The sequence below is a fragment of the Lepidochelys olivacea genome, assembly GCF_965140295.1.
Source record: "Lepidochelys olivacea isolate rLepOli2 genome assembly, chromosome: 10".
Lineage (NCBI taxonomy): Eukaryota > Metazoa > Chordata > Testudines > Cheloniidae > Lepidochelys > Lepidochelys olivacea.
The window spans coordinates 51,751,155-51,779,065 of record NC_140420.1 but is presented as its reverse complement, the minus strand read 5'-3'; the positions used below and the strand labels follow the sequence as shown (position 1 = coordinate 51,779,065).

At 41.9% G+C, this 27,911-nt stretch overlaps 1 protein-coding gene across 1 annotated transcript in view; it reads right to left on the bottom strand.

The window, feature by feature from the left end:
• HERC1 (HECT and RLD domain containing E3 ubiquitin protein ligase family member 1) overlaps positions 1 to 24,799 on the bottom strand; it is a 213,642-nt gene extending 188,843 nt beyond the window's left edge. The window contains exon 1 of the mRNA XM_084641722.1: positions 24,678 to 24,799. The gene's annotated coding sequence lies outside the window, so the exon portion shown is untranslated. The remainder of the gene's footprint in view (positions 1 to 24,677) is intronic.
• Positions 24,800 to 27,911: the final 3,112 nt, after the last annotated feature.

The following is a 27,911-nucleotide window of genomic DNA, read 5'->3' as shown; positions in this document are numbered from 1 at the left end:
CAGCGTGAACACTTCAGGAGTTAGGGCACCATGGGCTGGTGGTTTAATGCACTCTAACTTGCAAGTGTAGCCAAGCCCTCCGCCAAAAATCTCACAGTGCACATGAGAAGCAGACATTGACAAGGGTTATGAAACTGATGGATAGTTGAACAGCTCCACCGTTAGGGGGAGTGTGTGTATTTTCGGGAGAAGGGGGCCCACACAAAGGCACTTTGGCCACAGGCAGGGATGCTGCTAGCCAAAGATAATCTGATCTTGCAGACATGGGGCACATGTCCACCAAAGTTGAAACCACACGGACAAATCACTCAAAGAATGAGATATGCTTGTCCTAAGAGAAATGTTTCCAGGACTAGTTACTAAAATATCAACTGAATTCTTTTTTAAAAAATTCCTCCAAAATATTTAAACCTAAACATTGCAGGACTAGGATTGTGCAGGAAAATCTCAAAATGAAACCGACTAGAAAAAACGAATAGAAACAGTGAAACTTTTTTTTAATTTTCATTGTCCACTCAGAGAAAATAGACCATCTAAACAGCAAAAAAGTAAGTTCTTAAAACAGAACACTTCTATCGAAAGTGTTTTGGATTTTTTTTTAACCTGACAGAACCCCTAACACTAAAAAAATATCTTCAGAAACTAGTGAAATAATTTTCTGTTAAACAACTGTATGCCACTTTAGCAGGGGTAAAGTTTTTTTCAATAATGTAGTACGGTCCTTTACTGTAAATAAGAGCTTTTTAGTCCCTGTGATATCAGAAATAGGTCTGCTTCACAAGATGCATCTCAGTGCAGCCACCAGCTCAGTTCCACCTTGAACAGTGACCCCCTAAATTTTCCTGTTTATATGTTTTAAAGAGCAAGGACTGAGCAACCACCCTATATGGTTCAGCTCACGCCTTCTCCACTAAGAATGAATGAATAAAAAATGGCTATCCTCAGAAGCAAAAGCAATACTAAGAAGTCCACCATAAATAGTACTTCTGAAGTTGGAACATGTATACACACTCTGTCAAGGACTTCTTCTATTGGTAGTGTAAAGGAAGAAGACATTTGACTGCACTTTCCAAGAATATGTGCCTGTCAGTCATTTTGACTATTCTGAAGAGTTAACAGACAGACATTTTGTGTCCAATAAACCAGAAAGTATCACATTAGACTCTCACAATTCATAGTATTTCCTCTTTTCACATGTATTTCTGCAAACCATGTTTATTTTGTATCCTACAGAATGATTTAGCAATAGTTTTGTTTCTAGACTGTCATGAATATATCCAAGACAAAGCAGACCTTCGATCAAATGCTGGTGTGTTTGCCTGCAAAACAAAGTAAACTGCATTTTTAACCATCTATTTCAATTTTGAAATTTTAGTTAAAACAAAAAAGTGAACGGTTAGCATGTTTTGAGACAAACACATGCAGGCTTTAGCAATCAAGCAGTAAGAGTTCTGCTGGCTTAAAAATTAATAAGGATTCACCGTAATGTAATCCTATTTTTCTAGCTCTCAAAATATTTGACATTTATATGAGTTACAATTTACTTCAAAAAGTAACATTCAGATCTAACTAAAATATTAGTGCAATTTAATGTTTAAGATGCATGCAACAGGATTACCTGAAACAGGCATCTCACATACATTTAAACTCAGCATCAGACTGTGCAAATTAACGTTCTTTCTAGTTCAAGTTTAATAGCACACTAACAGTACGTGTACTAAATAGAAATAGAAAACTTCATTTGCACAAAATCAAGCAAAAAACAGCATATAATTTCAAAAATAGAAAAGAGACACTGAAAAACTACACATTTGGTATTAAAGAAGTTATTTTAACAGTATGAGAAGCAAGTGTAAAACAACAAGCTGTAAATATTTCTTTTCCTGCCTCCTCACCACAGCCTCTTAAGTCCATACATGAAGAGGAACATCTTTCCAATTCACCCCAGCTTGTCTATTTCATAGATACAGAAACCAGTCACTAATTTCATGAATGTATGGCCAATGCCTGAGCACTTGTCTACACAGAGAAACTACACCAGCACTCCTATTCCAAAATGCTTCTGTATGGATATTTTATTCTGCAATGAGTGACTTTATTCCAGAATAACTGATCTGCTTTCAAATCAGGGTAAATATCCTCGAATAAAAACAGTTACCTACCACTTATAACTGTTCTTCAAGATGTATTGCTCATGTCCATTCCATTCTAGGTGTGTGCACGCCCACATGAGTGGCCGGAGATTTTTGCCTTCGTGATATCCGTAGAGCCGGCCGTGGCTTTCCCTTGAGTGCCACCCCCATGCGCTGGTATATCTGGTGCCGCTTGGTTCCTTCTTGCCGACAACTCCAACAGAGGGGTAGGAGGGTAGGCTGGAGTAATGGAATGGACATGAGCAACACATCTCAAAGAACAACAGTTACAAAAGGTGGGTAACTTGAGTTCTCCTCTTGAGTGCTTTCTTGTGTTGACTCCATTCTAGGTGACTCACAAGCGGTATCAACGGAGGTGGGCTCAGAGTTCAGTGCCTTGCAGCACAGCTCTGCCAAAGCCAGCATCGTCTCAAGCTTGCTGGGTCACCGCATAATGCGTGGACTCGAGGACCACTCCAATGAATTCTATGAGCTGGACTGGCGTTAATATGGACTTTTTTGTTTATTAACAGGCCCAGATTAGGGTAGCTCGAACTCACCAGATAGAGGCTCCTCTACACCTGCTTGCGAGACCAGCCTTTGATGAGCCAGTCGAGATATGGGAAAATCTGGACCCTTCAACATCTCGGGTAAGCCGTGTGACACTGTATGGAATCTGGGGGACACTTGAGGATATCTGAATATTAATATTGTAAAATTGCAACGAGTTCTCCCAGATGCGCCATGTAAGATATCTGCAAAAATGTTATAAATTTGCCAGATATGATAATCTCATTTATGTGTTTGTTATCACCTTTGTATTATGGAGTTATAGATATGTATGTATGTCTATTTCAAACTTGTGCTATGCTTCTGGGTGACACCACCAGACAGTTTGGAATCAGCACTGCTTGGCCTGCTTGATGGCCCATTAAGGATCATCAGCTATACAAATGACCCACAGAGAAGGCAGAAACACCTTATGACTCAACAAGGCATTCAGGGGCATGCCTATGGACAGAACTCTAAGGCTTTCAAGACATGCTGGGCAGCTTGTGGTTGAAACAAAGGAAGCACAGGCCACATGGCAAAAAGATAAAAGGTAGCTGTACTGTCTCCATTTTGTCTTCAGTCCTGCTTCTCACCTCTAGAGGAATTTTGCTACAAACTGAAGCTCTGAACAAAGGACTTAATGACCCATCCAAGCTGTGGATATATTCCAGAGGGACTTTCAAGCCAGCAAACTCACCAATACTGCTGATATATAGACTTTGATGTCTTTGTATGTATGTCACTGTTTTACCATTTAATCTCGCTCCTCTTGTTCTTTCTTTTCTCTTTATAATAAACCTCTAGTTTTAGATACTAAAAGACTGGCTGGCAGTGTGATATTTTGAGTAAGATCCAAAGCTATACTGACCTGGCGATGGGGCTGACCCTTTGGAGTCAGAAGAACGTTTTTGTATATGTGAACAGAATTTAAAATAACTTCTCACTGTACTGGACCTAGGTGCTGATTGGGAGACAGAGAACTGGAATGCAATAAAGTGGGCTGCGTGATTTCATTTTTGCTTCTAGATAACCAGTGTGGGGGATCAGAAGCAGTTTGTGACTGGTTGAGGAGAATAACTTCAGTGTTATCCACCAGTCTTGGGAGTATATCCTCTCCCTTTTGCAACCTGCCATGACCTTGGCATTTCCAGTCAGGGCTGCCCTGGGCACCCCAGGTCACAAGCCGCCACTGGCACCGTGCATTTTGTGAACACCCTTGGGGCCAAAGACAGGCCAAAGGGCAGCACTGTGAACTGAATATGGCACCCGCCCACTATAAAGTGGAGGAAATGCCTGTGACCTGGGAATACGGAAATGTGGAAATAAGCATCATGTAAGTCAAGAGCGGCATACCAGGCTCCCGAATGCAGGGAGGGGATGATGGAGGCCAGTGAAACCATGCAAAACTTCAACTTCTTGAGAGACTTATTGAGGCGACGCAGGTCCAGAATGGGTCTGAGACCTCCTTTTGCTTTTAGGATTAGGAAGTACCAGGAGTAGAACCCCTTCCCTTTCATGTTCCAAGGGACCACCTCTACTCCCCCAGGCGCAGAAGGTTCTCAACCTCCTGAATGAGTTGCTAGTGAGAAGGGTAACTGTCAGTGTCTCTGTCCCTTCTTCTAGTGGATCCTGGATGAGGCTGCCATGGCCTTCGCAGTGGAGGCGGCCCAGAACTGCTTACGCACCAACTGAAGCATGTGCATGCCCAGTGAGCAAAGGGTGGCTCTGGTCTTTCAGCCCATGCAGCCTCGCATCGGTTTGGTCAGAGAACAGACCGTTCCCATTACATGGAAGGATTTGGATGGATGTCTGCATCTCCTGGGAGAGTCCAGTGGTTTGAAGCCAGGAGCTGTGCCTCATTATCACAACGGACACCACCACCCTGGCTCCCAAGTCCGCCGCATTCCATGCCATTTACAGGGAACACCGAGCCGCCATATTGCCTTCCTGCACCAGGCAATATTGCCTTCCTGCACAAGGCAAAACTCTTGGGCCAAATCCTGCGGGAGGGACTCAGACTTACAGAGGCATCATCTGGTCTTGTCTGGAAGGAAAATTTATTCCAACCCAGTTTACAGTTTCAGGTGGCAAACCATCAGGCCCTCTTGGGTCGTTACAACTTTAGAACAGGGAGAGAAGTTCAGCTTCTCACCTGGGCACTGCCAGAAATGGTTGATGTCACCTCTCCCATTAGAGAGAGACACAAACACAGGCAATAATTTTGATTTATAACCTTTGTTAAGAGATAGAAACACTAATACTTATCTTGCAATCAAGGTCTTTATTTGCAGCTGAATGTTTTCTGGGTTTTTTTTGGTCAGCCTTCTACGCAGACAGGCCGCCTCTTGTCATAAAATTCTCGAATCAGCCCACAGATATATCCAATGAGTATCACAACTTTACAGTGTTAACTGAATAAAGTATGCAGTGTTGTTGCAGCTCTCCCAGAATACGAGTGAGATAAGGTGGGGGAGGTAATACGTTCTATTGGACCAATTCTTTTGGTGAAAGAGACAAGCTTTCAAGTTTACAGATACCCAAAGACCACCTCACATTTCCTGTATAAATTGTTAAGTCGTGTCCCTGTGCACATGTAAAGATAGCTGCATCATTCTACCCAGGAGCAGCTGGATTTCTGATAGGTGAAGTGATTTTCCTCTAGAATGGAAGGTGCTAAAATAATGATATAGCATAATGTGCTACAACTAAGATAATCACTGTGACAGATATGACGATTTCCTGCAATATCACTGGGAGACATTGAATTAAGTTTCATCATCTTTGGGGTACCTTGTATTAAATGAAAAAAAAATTATATATTATTGTGGGCCAGGATTGTATGTAACCTCTCTAAGGCAGAGACGTGATGTGAGGCCTGGGAGTTTAAAGGACTATACTGAAAATGTTCCAGACAAGAATGGGCTTCTGGAACAAAAAATATGAAGTGGATTTCCTGGGGAACACTCACTCAAGGAGAGGTTAATACAAACTGCTGGGTTGTGCAAAAGCTCAATCTTTTTTTAAACTATGCCCCAAGAAGTGGGTCTTGTGTGTTATCTGTTCCCAGAAACTGGAAATCAAAGGCCAGAGCTGTATAAAGAAAACACTCAACTGTCCAGCCAGGGTTCTGGTTTTGAATCTGACAAAGTTATAAACTTGTAACCACAGTGAAAACCCAGTACAGGTTTTGAAGAATCAACAGCTATGAGAGGTTATCTTTGATAAGTTTTCCAGCATGCATTAGGTTCTTTTATTGTTTTTAATATGTTTTTGCTGTAATACTTTCACCTTAAGAATAAATGTGCTTGATTACAGAGCTGTATGGTAATTTATCAAGCAGGCAATACACTGCACTTTACTTTCTCTCCAGAGACTATGCCCAGACACTGGTCTTTTAGGCAGTCTGGCTTTCTGGGAAATATCAAAGTGTAGTTAGGGAACTGTGCAGTCTGAAAAAACTCTGGGGTCAAGAGGTATGATGCCAGTCTCTGCTCAAGAGAGGTGCCAGCTAAGGTGTGCGTCCTTGGTGGACTATATGGGGGAATACAGGTGCAGTCACCCCGAAGCTGTGACAAATCACATAACACTAACCTAGATCCCTGCTTAAAAAGTTGTATGCAAATAGTAAAACACAGGCATTCTTCTACCGCTAACCTCTTATTTTTCTAGTAATGGTAAAATGCTTATTCTCAGAGGACAACATTAAGTTCTTCTGCAGCTAGTTATAATACACAGAGACTTTAAATTATATCTAATAATTCTTCTGGTCCTAAAAAAGACAAAAAAACACTGAAAAAGAAAAGTGAAGAGTGAGTTCATTCTAAAGCCTTGCACACATTAAGGAAATTCACATTAGTGTAACTGCCCCAAAATCAGACTTGCACCCATGTAGCTTAATACAGTAAGATAAGCATGCACCAGTGCATCTACATTAGGCCTTTGCATCATCATAATTATAGTGACAATCAGACTGGCGAAAACTTCCTTAACAAAGACAGTGCCGACATCTTTATTGCAGAATATAAACTGAATATTACAGAAAGATGACAAATTTATGTGTGTGTCTGGAAAATATGAAGCCATCATTCAGCCTGAAAAAACAAGCAAGCTGCTTTCGAGTATGAGGCTAAAGACTGTTGTGCATATGTCTAACAAAGTCATTGTCCAGTTCATGTTAAGCACAGTTACACACTAGAAAATTCTAAGCCCTCTGGAGTCTGTTATATTGGTTTTTACAAAAAGAAATTAAGCAATACCAAACTTCATCAAATATTAGGTTCAATGAAAAAAATGTATCTAAAACTGGTCCAGACTTGCAAAGTTTCACTTTCCGAAAGTAACTTTTTGACAGGAAAGTAAAATCCCACTTCCCCCCAACCAATCAATCAAGGCAAAGGGTAGTCATGTAATTTTTCAAGACAGTTTTGTATGACTATTCTCAAAGATGTAATTGAAAAATCATTATCTCTGTACTGATACAAAATATGCCTTTGTGTCTAAAATAGTAATGTTAAGGGATAAAGCCCATATAAACAAGGAGGGTACAAGACAAGGAAAAGGAATAATGCAAAGGATTTTTAAGGACTGCTGTGTACACTAAACCACAGTCTATGAAAAACTGAAAGACTGCTCAACAAATGAACTCTGAGGGCTTGTGTACACAGGGGATATTAGTAGCATACTTATACTGGTATAGTTCTACCAGTATAGTTATACAAGTATAACTCCATGTGGACACACACATTCCTGAATGTCCCTTCACTTCAGAAGCAATACAGAACAAACAAACCAGAAGACGACAGTCTTATTCAGGAATCTAAGTATCCACATGGAATTATACCTGTGCAACTACAGCTCTTGCCCTGACCCAGAGATGGACATGGGGTTGGTGGAAAGAGAAGCTCTGACGTGATTAGATTAGAAGCACCAAAGGAGTGAGGTGAAGACATAACAGGAGCTGTTCCTTAACTTCCCCTCCCTGGCCTCCTGTAGCTCAACCTAGGTAGTTTGCTTCTCTGAGATGGTGGATGCAAGCCATTAGGTGCTGTCTTGTGAACAACACTAATTACCTTTCCCTTTTATTCTAATTTATTCATTTTATTCTATTTTCTAAGACAGGGATTGTCAAATGTCTTCAGAGAGTGGGCCACGTTTCTGAGAGTGTCTTTACAGGCTATTTCCCCTTCCATCTGTTGCTACCCAGGACACTCCCCTCATTCATAACACAGCCACTTCCCTTCCCTCCACATGACATAACATCCATGTGGCAACTACGGGAGTAGTTCAGGGAAAAAGCAAACAGATACTTTTATATCTTTACTTTCATTTGTATTGATCTGGCAGCTGCAAACAAGGAGAAGGCAGCACCATGTGACCAGACAATGGCTGGGAACCAAAGTAAATAAACTGAATAGTAGCACCTTTGCTTGACTTGGGGACGGAATATCTGGTATGCTCAGTGGACAACTGCTAAGATTTTAAACAGAGCTATAATTTAATGAAGCCCCACATTACTACACATTCATTCTAACCCAGTCTGACCAACGCAGGGGTCAAGCAAGGACAAGCACTGCTGTTGGGATAGTTTGTATGGAGGATATTAAGTGTCCCTGATAAAGGGAAACGGTTTAAAAACTGCTTTAAAAAATAGTAGAATTGCACAAATTTATAAAAACTACAGATCCTACAATTTTAGATTCTCTACAGCATTGTTACAAAATCTAAGCTTTCCTTAAACACACACAAACATCCTTCATTGCAAAATATAGCCATCAATGTAAGCCAGCAGAACACTTCCAAACAGAAGAGTCCCTCCCACACCATCTCATCTCAGTGAGATGATTACAAAGCCTACAAACAGCTACATGATTAAAATAAAAAATATTGTCTACATTTAAAGTTATTTTTGATATAAATGCAAAAAACTGCTAATGTAATAGCATTAAAAGCTGTACAGTTAAAAATCAAAGGCCAGAAATACCAACATTAAAGCATAATTATGCATGCTGAAAAGTGGCTGTGAAAAATGCATGACTAAATTCTATGGTTGTCTTCTGGAAGTCTGTATCAACTTTGTTCCATTATAAGAAATTTTTCCTAACATCCAGCATTGTAACCTATGATCAGAGTTTGTCTATAGCAGATAAATTCTTCAAAAGTTTAATTCTTCAGTGTGAATTTATTGATGTAGTTTTTTCCAGTTCACATCAGTTCAGCTCCATCAGTGTTGGCAACATTAGCAGTCTTACCTAGTGCAGACCACGTTGCCAGTATTTTAAGTGTTATGTCCATTAGTCTTGCTCTGAGCAAGATTAGAGGACATTTTATTTAAAACAGGCAGCAGTCAGGGTGCATGACAGCACTTAGTGTTGCTAAGAGTAGAATTTAATTTGTGTCTGAAACAGCGAGAAATATTTTTTGCAGATGGGGCCTGAAAGTCAAGCTGGGCTCTTTCTGGCTATTGCATCACAAGTAAAAGATTTTGCAGTCAGAATGTAGTTAATTCACTAACAATCCAACTCATTCTTCCAAAGCTGTAGTGACCCTACAGTACTAACAGGAGTAAAAGTTGGTAAACTTTTCATCCCTAAAGCAAACAATCACATTAAGTGCACAAAATTCAGAGTTTCTCTGGAGTTAAACAAAGTGCCAATTGTAGTCACTTTTCTGACTATAATAATATTTCTATATACATTTAATCAGAAAAAACAAGGAACATATTACCACCTTTCACATCCCCAAAAGCATACAGATGTGTAACATGACCATATTAACATTCCTACAGAAATGCTTTAACAGAAACCCAAATTTTAATATTTCCCCCACTGATTTTTACTGTGAAATCTTAATACATTAACAGGGTTTGGAGGAACCTTTTCATACAATAGTAACATCTAATGAGAGTGAAATACAAAGACTGCCATATTGGATCAGGCCAGTTATTCATTTAATTTAATATCATGTCTGACAATGGACAATACCTGAGAGGTAAGAAGGTGCAAGAACCCTTAAAGTGAAAAATTATGGAATAACCTGCCCACAAGGAAAAAAATTTCCTGACACCCCACCTCAGTCAATAGTTATCTTATGCCCTGAAGCATGAGTTTATATTCCTTATAAAATATTCTCACCTTAACATACATAACCATGGATGATCCCATTATCCAATGAGCGTATAAGCCTTATCTAGGATTTTACTAAATTCTTGGCCTAATTGCTATCTTGTGGCAAAACAAGTTCCACCAGCTAGTTATGTTGTAAGTAGCTACTTTTGTCAGTTTTACATTTGTTGCTTTTTCACTTCATACAACATTCGCTTGCTTTTATATGATGAGACAAGATAAATGGGAGCACACCATTTATTTTTTTGGCACCATTATTTTATATATTTAAATCATGTCCCCTCTTATTAATCTCCTCTCTCTAAACAGTCCAAAATCTTATTATTCTCTTCATATGGAATTCTTTCCAAGCCTCTGATCATTTAGGTTGCCCTCTCTGGGCTCCTTTTTATGCTATATGTTATATTTAAGATAGTATAAAAAATTGAATACAGCATTCCATTGAGAATAAGCAGTGGTTTTTATGATGGTATAATATTTTCAAAGCTATTTTCTATCCTAATCTTTATACTACCTAATTACATACTTTTAAACTGCAGTAGTGCATAAATGCCCCCAATCAGAATTTGGGCCTCCCTGTGGCCACATGGAAAGTTATGCAGTCCCTGCTCCAAGGATTTTCAATCTAAGATGACAAATGACAGACAGAGGACACTGATATGATCAGTTATGGAATTTGTTATATATTTATCTATAAAAAAAGCTGCAGAGTGTTCCATACCCATATACCCCTCCAACAAGCCATTATTAATGGACTGATTTCTTATTTTTGAGCAGATGTTTGTAGTTAGCTATCCAGAATGACACCCAGGTCTTTTATCTGAATGGTTGTTAGTACAGAACCCAACAACATGTTCGATTAGTTCAAATCAGGTACTGAAGAATTCATCCTCCAACTTGGCCTTGAGTAGCAGCAATCTTTCCCATACAAGTGTCAAAAAATTGTGTAAAATCTAAGGCCACGTCTACACAGAAAAGTTGTACTTCTCACATTCCTAAGGCCTATGCTTTCATTAAAAAACTCTTAAAATAATTTTCCAAATGTGAACCAAGAGTAAACTGATTAATACTATTTTGCAAAATAGTCTTCAGACAGCTCCAGTGCTGTCACTGCTGCTCATAGCTTTGCCAAGCTGCAGCAAACTGAAAACTGAATAATCATATCTGTTTTCTGTGCTGCCCTTCAGAACCACAGTAGCAGCAGTGAAAACAACAAGAATGAGGTCAATTTCACACTGGTGCTTGTTGCTAAAACTATGAGCAGATTTAAAAACAGACTGGAAAAGCGATAGATCAACAAAAAGACATCCTCCTGCAGGAGCCAGGAGGATGAGAAAGGAGGAAGGACAGAACAGTGTACTCTACACTTCCAGCAGTCCAGAGATCTGAAGTGGGGGGTGGGGGGGGAGGAGAAGCAAAGCAAATGCTGCTTCTCCCCCAACCCCTTCCAAAAGGAAAACAGGCTGAGGATTTAAGGCCTGGTCCACACACAGATTTTGTACCATTATAACAATTTTGATTAGGGATGCGATTCTTTTTAAAAACCAAAATAGTTCTACCAGTACAATCCCCTCCAGCATGGAGCTAGTTACATCAGCATAAAAGATGCCTTATACCAGTATAGCTTAAGGGCTGTATACACAGGTATGTGTTTTTCCACTTTAACAATATAGGTATCATCATCACAAAAGAGTGCATCCACACTGATTTGTTTAGGCCAGCATAAGCTACTTCCCTGTTGAATCACTGAGTCCACACAACTCCACATTTTTCTGAAATATGCACACAGCATTCTGGGTAGATATCCTATGATGTAATGTTTCACCACCAGGATCTATGCATTCTGGGATTTTTCTCATGGCTTCTTTTGGGATATCTACCAGAACCTGATGGAATTCCAGGACTTGGGCTCTCTTTGACCCCCATGATTCATTCTTCATGTCATCCAATAATTCATCTGGCTTTTGCAAGCCAGCACTATATTCAAACTCCTGCATGCCTCGATCCTGATAATCATTAATATGAACAGGCTGCTCTAAATATATTGGCAGTTACACAGCTGGATTGCTATGGAGGAGTTAAGAGACAGCCATAGTAACATCGCAAGGAAACTGCTGAAGGAGAAGTAGGATGAAAGAACAGTTATTTCTGAATGACATTTTTCCAGAGCAGCTTCACTCACTAGAATACTGTGTCTGGGCTCAGCCAGTTAGCACTGTGTGCTGTGACTGGACACTGATGCAGAACTGGGATAACCAACAGTGGTTTAGCTACTTTCCTAAAAATCTGTACAGATCTCACCTGGAGCTGCAGTGGTGGACTACCAACATGAGAGTTCCCCAAAATATGTAGAGCATGTGACAACTGCCATCTGAAGGTCACCACATTCAGTCAGTGGGTGTGAGATTTGATATTTCAGAAAAACAATACTTTGGATCTTAAAGTCTCTGGCATACATGTCATTTTGAGCACACAAGGCGGAAGAATAAAACCCAAGCAAGTGGAGCACATCCAACAAGACAGTGGCCAGCCAGTACCCAGAACAAAAATTGTTTAGTTCTTCCATATAGCTGTACTGTAATACAGCAACTACTACCTACTAGAAGAAGTCCCCTCCACAGCACTTTCAGGCTGTCTCTCTGCCTGAGTTTTGGGAGACATCTCTGGCACTGTTGCTTCTTCTGAGTTTGGCGTGCTAGAGGTCTTGGCTATCTAGGGAAATCTCCCAGTTGGGGTCCATGATTCTTTAATGTGGCCTTCTGGTGCTGTGACCAAACTATCCAGAACACCATGCCAAGGTTTGGTTGTGTCCACTGTAGCAAAAATCTAGTCCAGTTCCTCAGAATAAGTGGAGGTAGTGAGAGCGTTACTGGAGGTTTTGTTTTGGTCTGACTTTTTAGAATTCTGCTAGAGTTCCTTTGCTTTGGGACTTGTCCCAGGAGTGACCCATCTCCCACCTTTGCTCAAATAGCTACTCCTCTCTTGATATTCTAGTGACTACTGTTAAGATACGACTGGACATTCCCCTCTCCTAAAAGGGCAAGAAAGCCCAAAACCTCTCAACAGGACCACATAGAGGCACAGGGCCTGGCTGCTATAATGAGTATGTGATTCTGGGGGTATGAACTCACCATAAACTGGAATCTCAAAAGGGGTAAACCTGGGTGTGCGTCAACATTTAAACAGAGAGGCAACATCCAGTCAAGGTGATCCTGGCGCAGCAAAGAGCACACATGTAAACGGAGACTGATCCAGATGTGAAGCAACATCCCATGGTAAAGAAGGGGGAGAACTGCCAGAAGTATATAGTTAACCCAAAATAGGGATGCATCTATGTGGTCCTTTTGGGAGGTTCTGGGCTTTCTTGCCTGTCACTTGGAAAGCAGAAGATAGATAAGATGACAGGTAAATTTTAAAATCTTGTGTGGAAACAAATTTATACAGAAAAAAAAAAGCTTTCGCATGTGGACAAACTCTTATTGACATACAGGAAGGGGAATAAGCTACGTCAATCTAATGAATCTTGACACTAACATAACTGCACCGACACTGGGGAGTGGGAGGGAGGTTGTACTGTTTCTACTATATTGATATAGTGATTTTTTTTTTGTTTCACATTGAAGTCAGTTGTCTACCCGGACAGAAAGTGTTGCAACATGTTTATGAACTTGAAACAAAGTCCGATTTTTTCTACTAGATTTGAATTTCAGCAACACAGTCACTGTATGATCCCCACTGTTTTGTTCTTTTGGTTTACCTTGCTGATATTTTTGACAAACTGAATTCTCTAAATGTCTCATCACAAGGAGCGGAAAGTACTATTTTTGACCTGCACAACAAGATATCAGCATTCAAGAGAAACATTCACTGGAAAACGAAGATTGAAACTGGTTTAAGCGTTCCATTCCTGTCGTTACCTGACACTATTGACTAAACAGAATCTGAACTATTGAGTGTTGAGAACCCAATCAAGAATCACTTGACTTGTCTCAGAGCCAGTTTGGATATTTTCCCAAAGGAAATGCACCCCTGAATGACTGGATTTTCCAATCTTTTCTAGCTGAGGCACAGACCCTGTCCCATCTCTCAAATGGCATTCAGAAGAAGCTGACTGCTCTTCAGAGTGATAGGACACTGGACATTCGATTTAAAAAACAGTATTTGGGGGACTTTGGGTTGAAAGTTGGTTCAAAATATCCAGCTTTGTCAAAAGGGCGCGATCAAAATTCTTTTACCGTTTGGTTCATCTTATCTGTGCGAAATCAGAGACTCTGCACTTGCTGTGCTAAAGACAAAAGTACTGTTCGAGCCTGGAAGTGGAGGACAACCTCAGAGTGTCATTTTCAAAAATCTCCCCACAAATTTATAAACTGTCTGCCGAGAAACAGGCACACTCTTCACATTAATTGGTAAATATCTGTCACGGTGGATTTGATTTAAATAACTAGTAAGGAAGACTCAATTTAATCATAGATTTCTACATAAAAGTGCATTCTTGCTGGTTGTTATAACCTTAATACATATTCTTCACAACTCAGAGATAGACGTAGGTTTCATTTTTAGAAGGTACATAAATCACTTTAAAAATGTATAGTATTTTGAAAACTTTTCAGATTAGTTTTACAGCTATATCAGAAAATGAATAATTGTTTCGTTATTTCATTTACCAAAGGCAGTGGTACCCAACCCAGTGCCTGTGGGTGCCATGGTGCCTGCCGGGGCATTTTTGGGAGCCCACAGGACACCGCCCGCCGAAATGCCACCAAGAAGCGTTGCCGTTTCTCGCCGGCATTTCGGCAGCAGTGCTTCTTGGCGCTGCCGCTTCTCAGCAGCATTGTGTCCAGCGCCCGCCACAGTCCTCTGAGAATAGCAATATGCAATAGCAATATGCTATTCCCACAGAAAAGTTGGGGACCACTCACCAAAGGTAATTGAAACAGATATTTATGAAGTCATTGGGAGGTGAACTATCTCCAATTCAACAGGTTAATCATTAATATTGGGAGGATTTTCTTGACATGCTGTATTAGGAGAACACCACCAGACAGATATTTAAATGGTTTTATTTAATCAAAACAACAATGTTGTGTGTTCTGGATTTTTTTCTTCAACAGCAAACATAATATTTTAACAAAAAATGCATATGAATTTTTGTATGTAGTTAAACATTCAAGTTTTTTAAAATCAGGTTTGTTTTTGTTAAAATTGTTTTGAACTAAAATAGCTGAATGAAATATTAAAAAAAGTTAAAATCCACTATGTCAGCCAGCTCAACATAAGAAACTTAAAATATTGGCTTCCACAGCTAACAGTCATCTTCACCTTCATTTTCCTGTTTCTTCATAATCTGGAAAAGGAAAACAAGCTTTCCTGCTTTTTCAGGTCCCAAACGATTTCTCAGTTTGGAATGAATTAGTCCAAAGGAAGAAAATATTTCTACACTGACAGAAGAAGCTACTGCTGTTAAAAGTGAGATTATCACTTCAACAGTCTCTGAATCCAAGCACTTAAGTGACTTCCACCAGTTCACCGGTGTGACTTTCTTTAAATCATCAACAAACATATTTCTTGAATGGTTCACCCTTAGCTCTGAAGTTTATTATAGTTGGCATTATGGAGGGATGATAGTTGAGTTGGCTATGACATCGACATCCAGCAGCTGAAGAGGAAAAGGTTTGACCCAGGTACCAAGTATTGAGAATACTTGCAAGAAAGTGAGCTGCAGATGGTGCTTGTCCCATTTGTTTTTTTAATGCTTGTAATTTAACTCTGTCATTGCATATTTCTCTTTTTAAGATAGCCATTCAGTTCCTTCCAAATGTCAACAGCATCAGCAATAAAACAGCTATTTCCCTGCATTTTGTTCAAGGCTATAGAAATAGGCTTCAGGGTACTCAGTATGTGTTCAACCTTTCTCTTAAGCCCAATTTTGAGAACTTTGGCTGTGACAGTGCCATCTTTTTTTTCACAATTTTGTTCACGAACTGTCATCAGATTAGGCAAGTTTTTGAGATAGTGTTCAAAACAGTCCACTACTGAGTTCCATCACACATCTTGTGAAAGAGTTAGCTTGGTTCCTCCCACTTTTTTCAGAGCAGCTGCTGCGAAGTGGTTGTTACGGAAGTATTTTGCAATTTCAACATTAGTCTTTATTTCTGGAACACTGAAGTCTTTGGCTAGGAGGTGCATCAAATGAACACTGCAACTGTATGTTATTAGCTTGTGACTCTCTTCTCTCTCTTCTAAATAATTTCTTCTCATCTTGGATACATTTGCAGTATTCTCTGTGACCAAGCTGCGTACTAGACATTTGAATTTTTTTTTCAAAGTTTGTTATAGCTTTTACTGCTACTTCTTGTAAATATTCTGCTGTGTGCGCATTTCCTGATGTATCAATTGTTTCTGTAAGGAAGACATTCCCTTCTTCTGTTGTCACACAAGCACACACAAGAGGATCATTGTGGACATTGCTCCACTCATCAAGACTCAGGTTAACAATTTTTCTAGACCTTTGGCACACTGCTCAATTGCTCTTTCATACACTTTATCCAGCAGTTTGCCTGCGACATCTGCTCTGTTGGGTGGACTGTATCCTGGTCTTAATGACTGAACCATGTTAATTAAGTGTGGGTTCTCAATCATACGGAAAGGAGAGTTTGTTGCACAAACAAACCAGGCAATTTTTTCATCAATTACCTCTTTTTCTAATCTGCTGGTTCTTATCACAAACTTATCTATGGCTGTTTCTGGATGATGGAGTTTGTTTTTTTTCTTTTTTCTGCAGGTGATATACTGTGGCTATGTGACATATATGATGTGACTGAAACACTATCATTAGCAGATAACTCAAACTATAGAAAATGATGGTGATCTTGAAGGTGGATAGTCTTCAGAATCCTGTATGTTGAGGATGGATTCTCCTAAACAAAGTAAATCAATCCAGTTATTTAATTATTATTACCATACTGCGCATTTAGTATGCCTCATTGCATTCACTGATACTCAGTACTACTTTAAAGGTGAAATTGTAAAAGGAAGATCTGCCTATTTCAGATATTTATTTTTTTATCTCAACTGGATCTAAAATGATAGTACCTGTGATGTTGCACTACATGTTTTATGAAAATATGCTAATGAGCGTGAATATAATGTAACTGGAATATGCTTCATGCAAAAGGTCTCTTGTAAGGTATCATACAAAGCTTATAGTTTACTGAGTGTGTTCATCCTATTTGTATGAATGTATCATTCTTGTATGTGAAGCTGGAAATATGATGTATTACTCTAAAGTCCTAATGTAACTATTCTAAGTGTGGGCCATTAATGATGGTTCCCATTAACCAGGACAATTGGTTGTAAATGGCTCAGTTTACTTGTAAGCCTTCCTGTGTTTATGTGAGTTAGGCCAGAAAGAATGGCAGCTTGGGGTCTAACAGGACGTGCGACCATGTCACCTGGTACTGAAATCCATTTTAAACCTGGTGTTTTTCCATTTAGAAGGAGGGGTGGGGATGCAGAGAGACAAAAGATTCCCGCCTTGGGCCAAAGCTGTAAGAGGGGGTGGAACAGAACAAAGAAGATTGCCAGTCATGAGAAATCCCCTAGTTACCACCTGAGCTGAAACTAACAAGAACTGTACCAGGGGAAAGAATTGTGCCCAGACTAGAAAGACACTAGAAAGGTGTCTAGTCTGTCAGAGAAGCTTATTTGAACATCTCTAAGATTGAGATTTACCTGTATTTAGTTTCTTAATGTATTAGGCTTAGACTTGCATGTTTTGTTTTATTTTGCTTGGTAACTTACTTTGTTCTGTGTTATTACTAAAACCACTTAAATCATACTTTTTATACTTAATAAGATCACTTTTGTTTATTAATTAACCCAGAGTAAGTGATTAATATCTGGGGGAGAAAACAGCTGTGCATCTCCCTCTATCAGTGTTATAGAGGGCGGACAATTTATGAGTTTACCCTATATAAGCTTTATACAGAGTAAACCAGATTTATTTGGGGTTTGGATCCCATTGGGAGTTGGGTATCTGGGTGCTGGAGACAGGAAACCTGCTGAGCAGTTTTGGTTAAAGTCTGCAGGTTTGGGGGCGTGGTTCAGACCCTGGGTCTGTGTTGCAGTGGAATAGCATGTCTGGCTCAACAAGACAGGGTTCTGGAGTCACCAGCTGGCAGGGAAAACAGGCTCAGAGGTAGTTTCAGCACGTCAGATGACAGTCCCAAGGGGGTCTCTGTGACCAAACCCGCCACAGTACCATTGAGTAACAACTATATTTTTTGCTCAAACATGAGAATTCAAGAATAGTCCAGAAAGGAAGACAGGCAGGCCTTAAGAAAGTAAGGAATAAAAATGTTTACCAACCTGAAGATCCTGCATGTTCAGACATGTTCCTTTCATCATCTTCAGCGCAGCTTCCTCCTGAGAAGAAACACTTCTCGTGATGTTGTTTCATTTGGGCAACCAAGCCTTGTATTTCTTTGTTGCACTGTTTGCATTTTTCACGCATGCCTGTCTTACCCGCAGGTAGAGGAACTTCATTAAAATATTCCCAAACTGGGTCTCTTATGGCCTGCTGCCATTATAGGTTTTACCTTCTAGTGAGAGAATAGTATGGTAGATCTCAAATCAATGAAGGCTACACTCAGAAAGACCTCAGGACTTCTGGAATGTGCTGCTCAAACAGTTTCACTTTTGTTTCTACTGCCTGTCACTTCTCACATTTATCTATTCCACCCCCAACAAAATCTTTTAGTCATTGAACTTTTTGAAGCTTTGCACTTTTAGAGAGGTTTGGGATTGAATCTGTGTACACAAATTTGCAGAGGGACAATAGGGTTGAGGTCTGTTATTTCTCACCTCTCTGTATTATTTTATTTATTTATTTAAAACATTTTTGCTGTTAACAAGCATGTTATCTCTGGAGACACAAATCCACAGTTTGAGAACTGCAAAACTAAGCATCTCTGATGGTATCTTCTAGACTGAGCACTGAGTCCCATTGGGTAGAACAATTAACCTAAATAATCTATACAGAAGACCCTGGAACTCCATAAAATTGGGTCTCTAATCCATGAACTATTGGAACTCATTTACAAAACTTTTCTTAAACATTACATGAATATATTGTCTCATACAATAGAATTAGAATTTATAATCCCTATTCCATGATGAGATATCTTTAAGCTATAATGTATCGTAATTAAAATGATCTTTAGATAAATGCTTTTTGAGGAAGAAACCTATAAAAAAGTCTGATTTTTTTTTTGTTTTAAAAAAAATTGATTTTTATCCACCCTGGTATCTGTGTATTTAAAATTTACAAGTGTACATAATTCAATTAAAGTTATGTCAAGATCTCCGTTAGGTTTATAAATGGGCTATCAAGCATATTTTTGCACTTGTCTTTTTTTGGTCTAGGTTGGGGGGGCATAACTCAAAGAGGGGGCTCAGCTCAAAAAGTTTGAAAACCGACCTAAAGGCTGATGCAAGTGATAGGAGCACCATTTATAGTCTAGGGACAGCACCCTAGTACAGTGTCTCTCAACCTTTCCAGACTACTGTACCCCTTTCAGAAGTCTTATTTGTCTTGCATACCCTAAGTTACACCTAATTTAAAACTTACTTACAAAATCACAAATAAAAATACAGAAGTGTCAAAGCACACTATTACTGAAAAAAAATGGCTTACTTTCTCATTTTTACCAGATTATAAAATAAATCAATTGGAATATAAATATCTTACTTACATTTCAGTGTATGGTATATAGAGCAGTATAAACAAGTCATTGTCTCTATGAAATTTTAGTTTGTACTGACTTCGCTAGTGCTTTTTATTTAGCCTGTTGTAAAATTACGCAAATATCTAGATGATCTGATGTACCCCATGAAAGACCTCTGCGTATCTCCAGGGGTACCTGTAACCTCGTTGAGAACCACTGCCCTAGTAGATTCCTACCTGCTCCCAGTTGCTGGGCTTCTGGCTTCTTTCCCAGGCATTCCCCTCAACATTTTTCTTATTACCTAATCATTTTAGTTCTATATTAGATGTCTGGTAAAATGTGGGGTAATGGGAGTCTGGAGGGGCAACTGGATGGGCAAAAGAGGGAGCAATTGATTCCAAAATGTTAGAAAACATTAGTACAGCGGAGAAATTATGGGGGAGAAGAAGAAAGATACAAAGAGGAGACAGAGTTGATAATGTTATAACTGAATATGTGATAATTAGGGCTGTCGATTGATTGCAGACAACTCTCGCGATTAACTCAGAAAAATTAATCATGGTTTTAATCACAGTTAAACAATAGAATACCAAATGAAATTAAATATTTCGGATGTTTTTCTACATTTTCATATATATATATATATATAGTATTCTGTGTTGTAATTCAAATCAAAGTGTATATTATTTTTATGACAGATCTTGCACTGTAAAAATGATAAAACAGTACTTTTTAATTCACCTCATACAAGTACTGTAGTGCAATCTCTGTCGTGAAAGTGCAACTTACAAATGTAGATTTTTTTTGTTACATAACTGCACTCAAACACAAAACAAAGTTCACTCAGTCCTACTTTTTATTCAGCCAATCGCTAAAACAAATTTGTTTACATTTACAGGAGATAATGCTGCCCTCTTCTTATTTACAGTGTCACCAGAAAGTGAGAACAGGCACTTACATGGCACTTTTGTAGCCGGCATTGCAAGGTATTTACGTGTCAGTTATGCCAAACATTCATATGCCCCTTTATGCTTCAGCCACCATTCCAGAGGACATGCTTCCATGCTGATGGCGCTCTTTAAAAAAAGAAAGCACGCATTAAATTTGTGACTGAACTCCTTGGGGGAGAATTGTATGTCCCTTGCTCTGTTTTACCTGCATTCTGCCATGTGTTTAATGTTATAGCAGTCTTGGATGATGACCAAGCACATGTTGTTTATTTTAAAAACACTTTCACTGCAGATTTGACAAGACACAAAGAAGGTACCAATGTGAGATTTCTAAAGATAGCTACAGCACTTGACCCAAGGTTTAAGAATCTGAAGTGCCTTCCAAAATCTGAGAGGGACAAGGTGTGGTGCATACTTTCAGAAGTCTTAAAGGAGCAACACTCTGATGCGGAAACTATAGAATCTGAACCATCAGAAAAGAAACTCAACCTTCTGCTGGTGGCATCTGACTCAGATAATGAAAATGGACATGTGCTAGTCCACACTGCTCTGAATCGTTATTGAGCAGAACCCATCATCAGCATGGATGCATGTCCCCTGGAATGATGGCTGAAGTATGAAGGGACATATGAATCTTTAGCACATCTGGCATGCAAATATCTTACAATGCCAGCTACTACAGTGCCATGCAAATGCCTGTTCTCGCTTTCGGGTGACTATTGTAAACAAGAGATGGACAACATTTACTCCTGCAAATGTTAACAAACTTGTTTGTCTGAGCGATTGGCTGAAGAAGTAGGACTGAGTGGACTTGTAGGCTCTAAAGTTTTACATTGTTTTGTTTTTGAGTGCAGTTATTTTTTTGGTACATAATTCTATATTTGTAATTTCAATTTTTTATCATAAAGAGATTGCACTACAGTACTTGTATTAGGTTAACTGAAAAATAATATTACTTTTGTTTTTTCTACAGTGCAAATACATGTAATCAAAAAATATAAAGCAAGCACTGTACACTTTGTATTCTGTGTTGTAACTGAAATCAATATTTGAAAATGTAGAAAACATCCACAAATATTTAAATAAATGGTATTCTATTATTGTTTTACAGTGCGATTAATCGCACAATTAATTGTGATTAATTTTTTAAATCGCTTGACAGCCCTAGCGATAATATACAATTTTTTTATTTGTACGCAGTACTGTTGTAGCCGTATTGATCATATTAGAGAGACAAGATGGGTGAGGTAATATCTTTTATTGGACCAACTTCTGTTGGTAAGAAAGACAAGTTTTCAGGCTTACACAGAGTTTATTTGTTTAAATTGCAGGGGGTGTACCCTTAAGGCATAATGCCAAGTATTTTTCACAGCGGCTAGTAGGTTTAGTCCACAGAGCAGTACATGTTGGGTGAATTACTGACATCCTGATTCAAGATATTCCTTCCACTTACCAATATAAGATTTCATCTGTCTTCACAAGGCTCATCACCTAAGTTTTCGAGGTCCCTCTGGAGTTCTTTAGTCTTGACTAACCTAAATAACTTGGTCTTCAAGTTCACTCCTCTTTTACAAATCATTAATATATTAAACTCCACCCCACCCAATCTCTTGTTTTCACCTGCTCATAATCAAGGCTTGAAAACACCCATCTGCCCACATAAAACTAGAGGAAGTGAGCTCAAAGTAGTGGAGTTACCCAAAGAACTGAAACTCAGAAAGGAGTAGCAGAAATCCAAAGGTAGCAGCAAGAAGAAAAGGAGAAGAGTTGAGCAGCAGAGACACCTGCCATACACACACATACACACACACCCCTCAAGTCTGGGCAAAGCGAAGCAAGGGGTTCCCTGCCAACAGCTAGAAAGGGCTTCAAGTTTATCAGACACATACTAACCAGAAGCCAACACAAAAGATGAAGCCCCTAAGCAGGGTCCCAGGACAAAACCATGGTAAGAATTGTATTACCCTTGCTCTATCCAGTCGCTGGAGGCAGGGGAACTGGTCTTTTAATCAAATCAGACACACTACAATTCACTGCTTCCTCCCACCCCCTTATCTTTTATCAGCCTGGAGCAAGTAGAGTTATCAGTTTTCAAATCCTGTTGAGAGTTTTCTAACAAAAAAAGGTTCTTTTTTGCTGAAACTTTTCATCCATTATACCAAAGGTAAGAGTTTTTTTGGAATGTTAAGTTACATAAGAGTGATAATTTTTTAACAATTATAACTGGCTGACAAACTAATATTCATGTGCAGCATGAAACTGCTACTAAGTTTAGAACTGTATGCTTTTGTGCCCGTTTCATTGTGGGGTTCTACAGCTGTGTAGTCCAACTATGGCAGTATGCAGAGAAAACAGTAGATAGTCTCCTTCCTCCTTCTAAAAACCGAAATGCATGGAAATATAAGCTAATGTCAGTCACACTTTTAAACAGCTCCAGAGTCAGGAAGTAAAAATAAGATTTTATAGCAATCATTACTCACCTACATTACACCAAAACAGTATTTTAGAATAGTAATTAATTGTACTTTAAGATCCAGTGGGTTCCAGTTCTGTCCTCCTATATGCACTATTCCTATTCACTTCAGTGTGGAACAAGTGTATTTGAGAGATAGATTAGGTACTGTTTGTACAACGTAGACAAGTTAAGGTTACTGTGAACCTTAACTTTTGCATTTCCAGCCTCAAATATTTCATACTACAACTATGTTTATACACTAACTTCCATGATATAGAGAGAGTCCTAAAGAACTGAGATCCTTCAGGATGAAAGATCTTCACAGACAATGTATCTTATCACTAGTATTAAAAAAAAAACCCTCATGCACAGTAGGCTCTTTGTAAATATAGTAAATCATTTCCCACCTTCTAACAGGGAATACTACTATAGCCACATAGAGGCATTTAAACTGGCTTGATAAGAAGGTCAATCACAAGAGGCAGTCGTGACCAGAGGTTACACTGGGCAAGTTCCCAGTCACTGAGTAGCCCTTGCTATTGATTGGTAACCTCCACAGCTACTGGATTCAAGGATAAACACTGCAACCAACTGGGACATCCAGAGGGGGGAAACCTGACCCAGCCTTACAATACAGGAGCTGCCTGTGGGAGTGTCCTTCTCTCCTACCCTCCAATCTCCACCCTTTCCTTGATTTTTTTCCCCTGCACCTCTACTATGAAATTTCACCAAAATTTATGAGACAAAATCATATCCCTACTCATGAGTTATGCAGCCCAGAAAAAGACAACCTGCTCAGGTATGTTATTATCAACACAGGAAAGAACAGGTCAAACAGGGATAAGGAGGCTCTACACCTCAACACCCTGCTAAGTGGGGTGCAAGATGAGGACAAATATGTCTAGAACACACCCCAAAAGCAGTCTATTTAGAGAACATAGAAAAAGCTGCATGCAGGCCAAAATGAGCCATTATGGCACCATTCAACTAAGGTCATGAAAAAAATAATTTGGAAATAAAAGTACGAGAATACTTTCTCTCTATTGCAGTTGGAAGCCAGCCAACAAGCCACAGGGTGCTACACAACTCAGACAACAGGTCGGGAGATGTGTACAACACTTAAGGTCGTACATGTCATTAACAAAAGTCTGCACGATTAATTTCTGCCTTCATTTTATGACAACAGCCAGAACAGCCCAGAACACAGAATTACATACATTGCACATGCTACAATCATTTCATAGTTACCATGAGATGAGCACAGACTTAGAGGACTTGTGGAGCTCATTCCAACATACAGCAAAAAAGTACCTTATATTTAATACTGTCTAAAAGAAGAGACTTGACGAGACCTCCAGTCCTGAAGGGAAACTTCCCTCCCTAAGGCTCAGGAACTGGGGAGCGGAAGGGGGAATATCTGGCTTCGCTTCATTTTCTGCCCTTCACTCCACCCCATACACAGCTTAACCCTTCTGCCCTGCCTTGCCCTGACCAAAGGGGGCTCAGCTCCCGCCCCCCACAGCGCCATGGGGGCGCAGCCCCCGCCCCCGCCCCCGCCGGACCAGGGGGCGGCAGTCAGTTGGGCTTTGAACCCTGCTGCGGAAGCGGCGCTGAGGAGCCCCGACCCTCCCAGCCCGCCTCGCCGGGTTCGGCCCTCCCGACCCCGCTGCTGCCGGCTGGGGACGCGCCGAGGCCGGGGACGCGCACCGCTCGCATTCGGGGCGGAGGGAGCCAGTTACCGGGGTCCAGGCGGAGCGGCAGCTGGTCGGGGTCCGGGGGTGGCGAGTCCCGGCCCAGAGCCGCGTTCTTTCCGCAGCGGCGGCAGCTTGTCAAAGAGAAAACATGACGTGGGAGGGAGGCGGTGAGATCTCGCGGGGCTACCGGACAACTCTCGCGAGATCCGGTCGCGGCTTCCCCTCTGCTCGAGGCCAGGGGGCGGGGCAGCTGTAGCAGTCCCGCCCTTTCTGCGTCGGGGCTGAGCCTGCTGCGCGGGACCGCGCGTAGCAGGGACCGAGGCTGCGCTCCGCCTCCACGTGCTCCCGCCACACCCCCACGAGCCGCGCGGCAGAGGGCAACGTGCAGCTTGTTTCCCGCTGTGCGAAGCGCCCCCCCAGCACAGTGTGCGCCTGGCACCCCGCCCTATGCCCCATGTAGTGTGTCCCTGGCACTGTGCTGTGCCGTGCCCTCTGCCACGTCCCCCTACGCCCCCCTGCACAGTGTGCGCCTGGCACCCCGCCCTATGCCCCATGTAGTGTGTCCCTGGCACCGCGCTGTGCCGTGCCCTCTGCCACGTCCCCCTACGCCCCCCAGCACAGTGTGCGCCTGGCACCCCGCCCTATGCCCCATGTAGTGTGTCCCTGGCACTGTGCTGTGCAGTGCCCTGTGCCACGTCCCCCTACGCCCCCCTGCACAGTGTGCGCCTGGCACCCCGCCCTATGCCCCATGTAGTGTGTCCCTGGCACCGCGCTGTGCCGTGCCCTCTGCCACGTCCCCCTACGCCCCCCAGCACAGTGTGCGCCTGGCACCCCGCCCTATGCCCCATGTAGTGTGTCCCTGGCACCGCGCTGTGCCGTGCCCTCTGCCACGTCCCCCTACGCCCCCCTGCACAGTGTGCGCCTGGCACCCCGCCCTATGCCCCATGTAGTGTGTCCCTGGCACCGCGCTGTGCCGTGCCCTCTGCCACGTCCCCCTACGCCCCCCAGCACAGTGTGCGCCTGGCACCCCGCCCTATGCCCCATGTAGTGTGTCCCTGGCACTGTGCTGTGCAGTGCCCTGTGCCACGTCCCCCTACGCCCCCCTGCACAGTGTGCGCCTGGCACCCCGCCCTATGCCCCATGTAGTGTGTCCCTGGCACCGCGCTGTGCCGTGCCCTCTGCCACGTCCCCCTACGCCCCCCTGCACAGTGTGCGCCTGGAACCCCGCCCTATGCCCCATGTAGTGTGTCCCTGGCACCGCGCTGTGCCGTGCCCTCTGCCACGTCCCCCTACGCCCCCCAGCACAGTGTGCGCCTGGCACCCCGCCCTATGCCCCATGTAGTGTGTCCCTGGCACTGTGCTGTGCAGTGCCCTGTGCCACGTCCCCCTACGCCCCCCTGCACAGTGTGCGCCTGGCACCCCGCCCTATGCCCCATGTAGTGTGTCCCTGGCACCGCGCTGTGCCGTGCCCTCTGCCACGTCCCCCTACGCCCCCCAGCACAGTGTGCACCTGGCACCCCGCCCTATGCCCCATGTAGTGTGTCCCTGGCACCGCGCTGTGCCGTGCCCTCTGCCACGTCCCTCTACGCCCCCCAGCACAGTGTGCGCCTGGCACCCCGCCCTATGCCCCATGTAGTGTGTCCCTGGCACTGTGCTGTGCCGTGCCCTCTGCCACGTCCCTCTACGCCCCCCAGCACAGTGTGCGCCTGGCACCCCGCCCTATGCCCCATGTAGTGTGTCCCTGGCACCGCGCTGTGCCGTGCCCTCTGCCATGTCCCCCTACGCCCCCCTGCACAGTGTGCGCCTGGCACCCATGTCATCTGTCACATCCCTGGAGCCCAGTAGCACAATGTGCACCACACCCCACCATGACCCCCATGCATGGTGTGCACCTTTTGCCTTGCTGTTCGATGTGGCCTGCCACATCCCCACCACCACAGTGTGCACCTTACACCTACGCTTTGCACTGTGGACATGCACCCCTTCACTCCTCCCCACTGCATCCCTTGCCACACGATGCATTGTGCACCCTACTGCTATGTGCACTATGCTCCTGTGATCAGAATGTACCCCTATGTTCAGCCTTTTTACAAAACTCTGATGCATTTTGTACAAAGTATGCCTTGTGAGGCATCTTTTGAAAACTCATAATCTGCTGAACATTATTGTCTTGGTAACATATGTGTGGCAACATTGTTAAAGTTATAAGATTCCACTGTATAACATTGCTGTAACATGTTTCAGAGTTAGAAAGGCAGGCCCAAATCAGTTCCTCAGAGATAAAAAGCAAGTCAGTGCCTCAGTCACAGCACCCGCAACCATAGCCATCAAAATGCTCACCCCAATAACCCCTCCACGTACTATAACGTGGGTCTCATACCCTCATCATACTGTGACATATACCCCTTCCAGGCTCCCCAAACACCACAAGTCTTTGCCGTACCTCAATGCGCTGCACATCTCCCTTCAGCACGTGTCTCCCTGCACCTCTGCTCACCCTCATGTTCACACAATGGTCAAAGCTCTTTATACACATTAACGAATTTCACTGCTACCCCTTTTCCATAGATGGGGAAAACTGGTGTACAGAGTGGTTAAGGGACTTACTACTGGTCACAAAGCAAGTCTGGTGTGGGGTTGTCACCCATTCCAAATTTTGCAGGACATTTCCTAAACTCAGGGGACAGTTCCGCTTCAAGTGACAAAGCAAGGCTGAACTAAGGGCCAGAGGCAAATCTGGGATTAAAAACCACAGGAATTCATTGCTCCCATGCCCTATTCAGTCTACAGTACTTTACTACATCCTAAAATCTAACCCTGGTTTCATGAGATTGTCTGTCTGCAGCGGGAATAGAATCCATAATGTTCTGCTCAAAAACCTGCAGTTCTTGATTCACTCAGGATGAATGATAATCTCCATTAGCAATAGTTAGTATTATACTACTCTCCCACAGATTGCAGCCACAGAGGATAGTGTTAAAGAGATGCCATCAACTAGAAGACTCATTTCTGTTTGAAATTTTTGCAACCACTTTAGTTACAAGTAGCACCTTGGTACGCTGGACAGCTTTTTGTGTAGTCACCTTCACTGTTCCCCATGCATTATCAGTTTCTGTCTAGTTGAAAAGACCTTTCCAAACAAGCATAAACAGAGGAGCGGGGGGGCAGGAGGGGGGATAAGAGAAATATGATAAAATACATAATTTTTAAACATTCAGGACATACTATTTAAAAGTGCTATGTCAGAAGCTAGACTTTTTTAGCAAATGAGTAAATTAC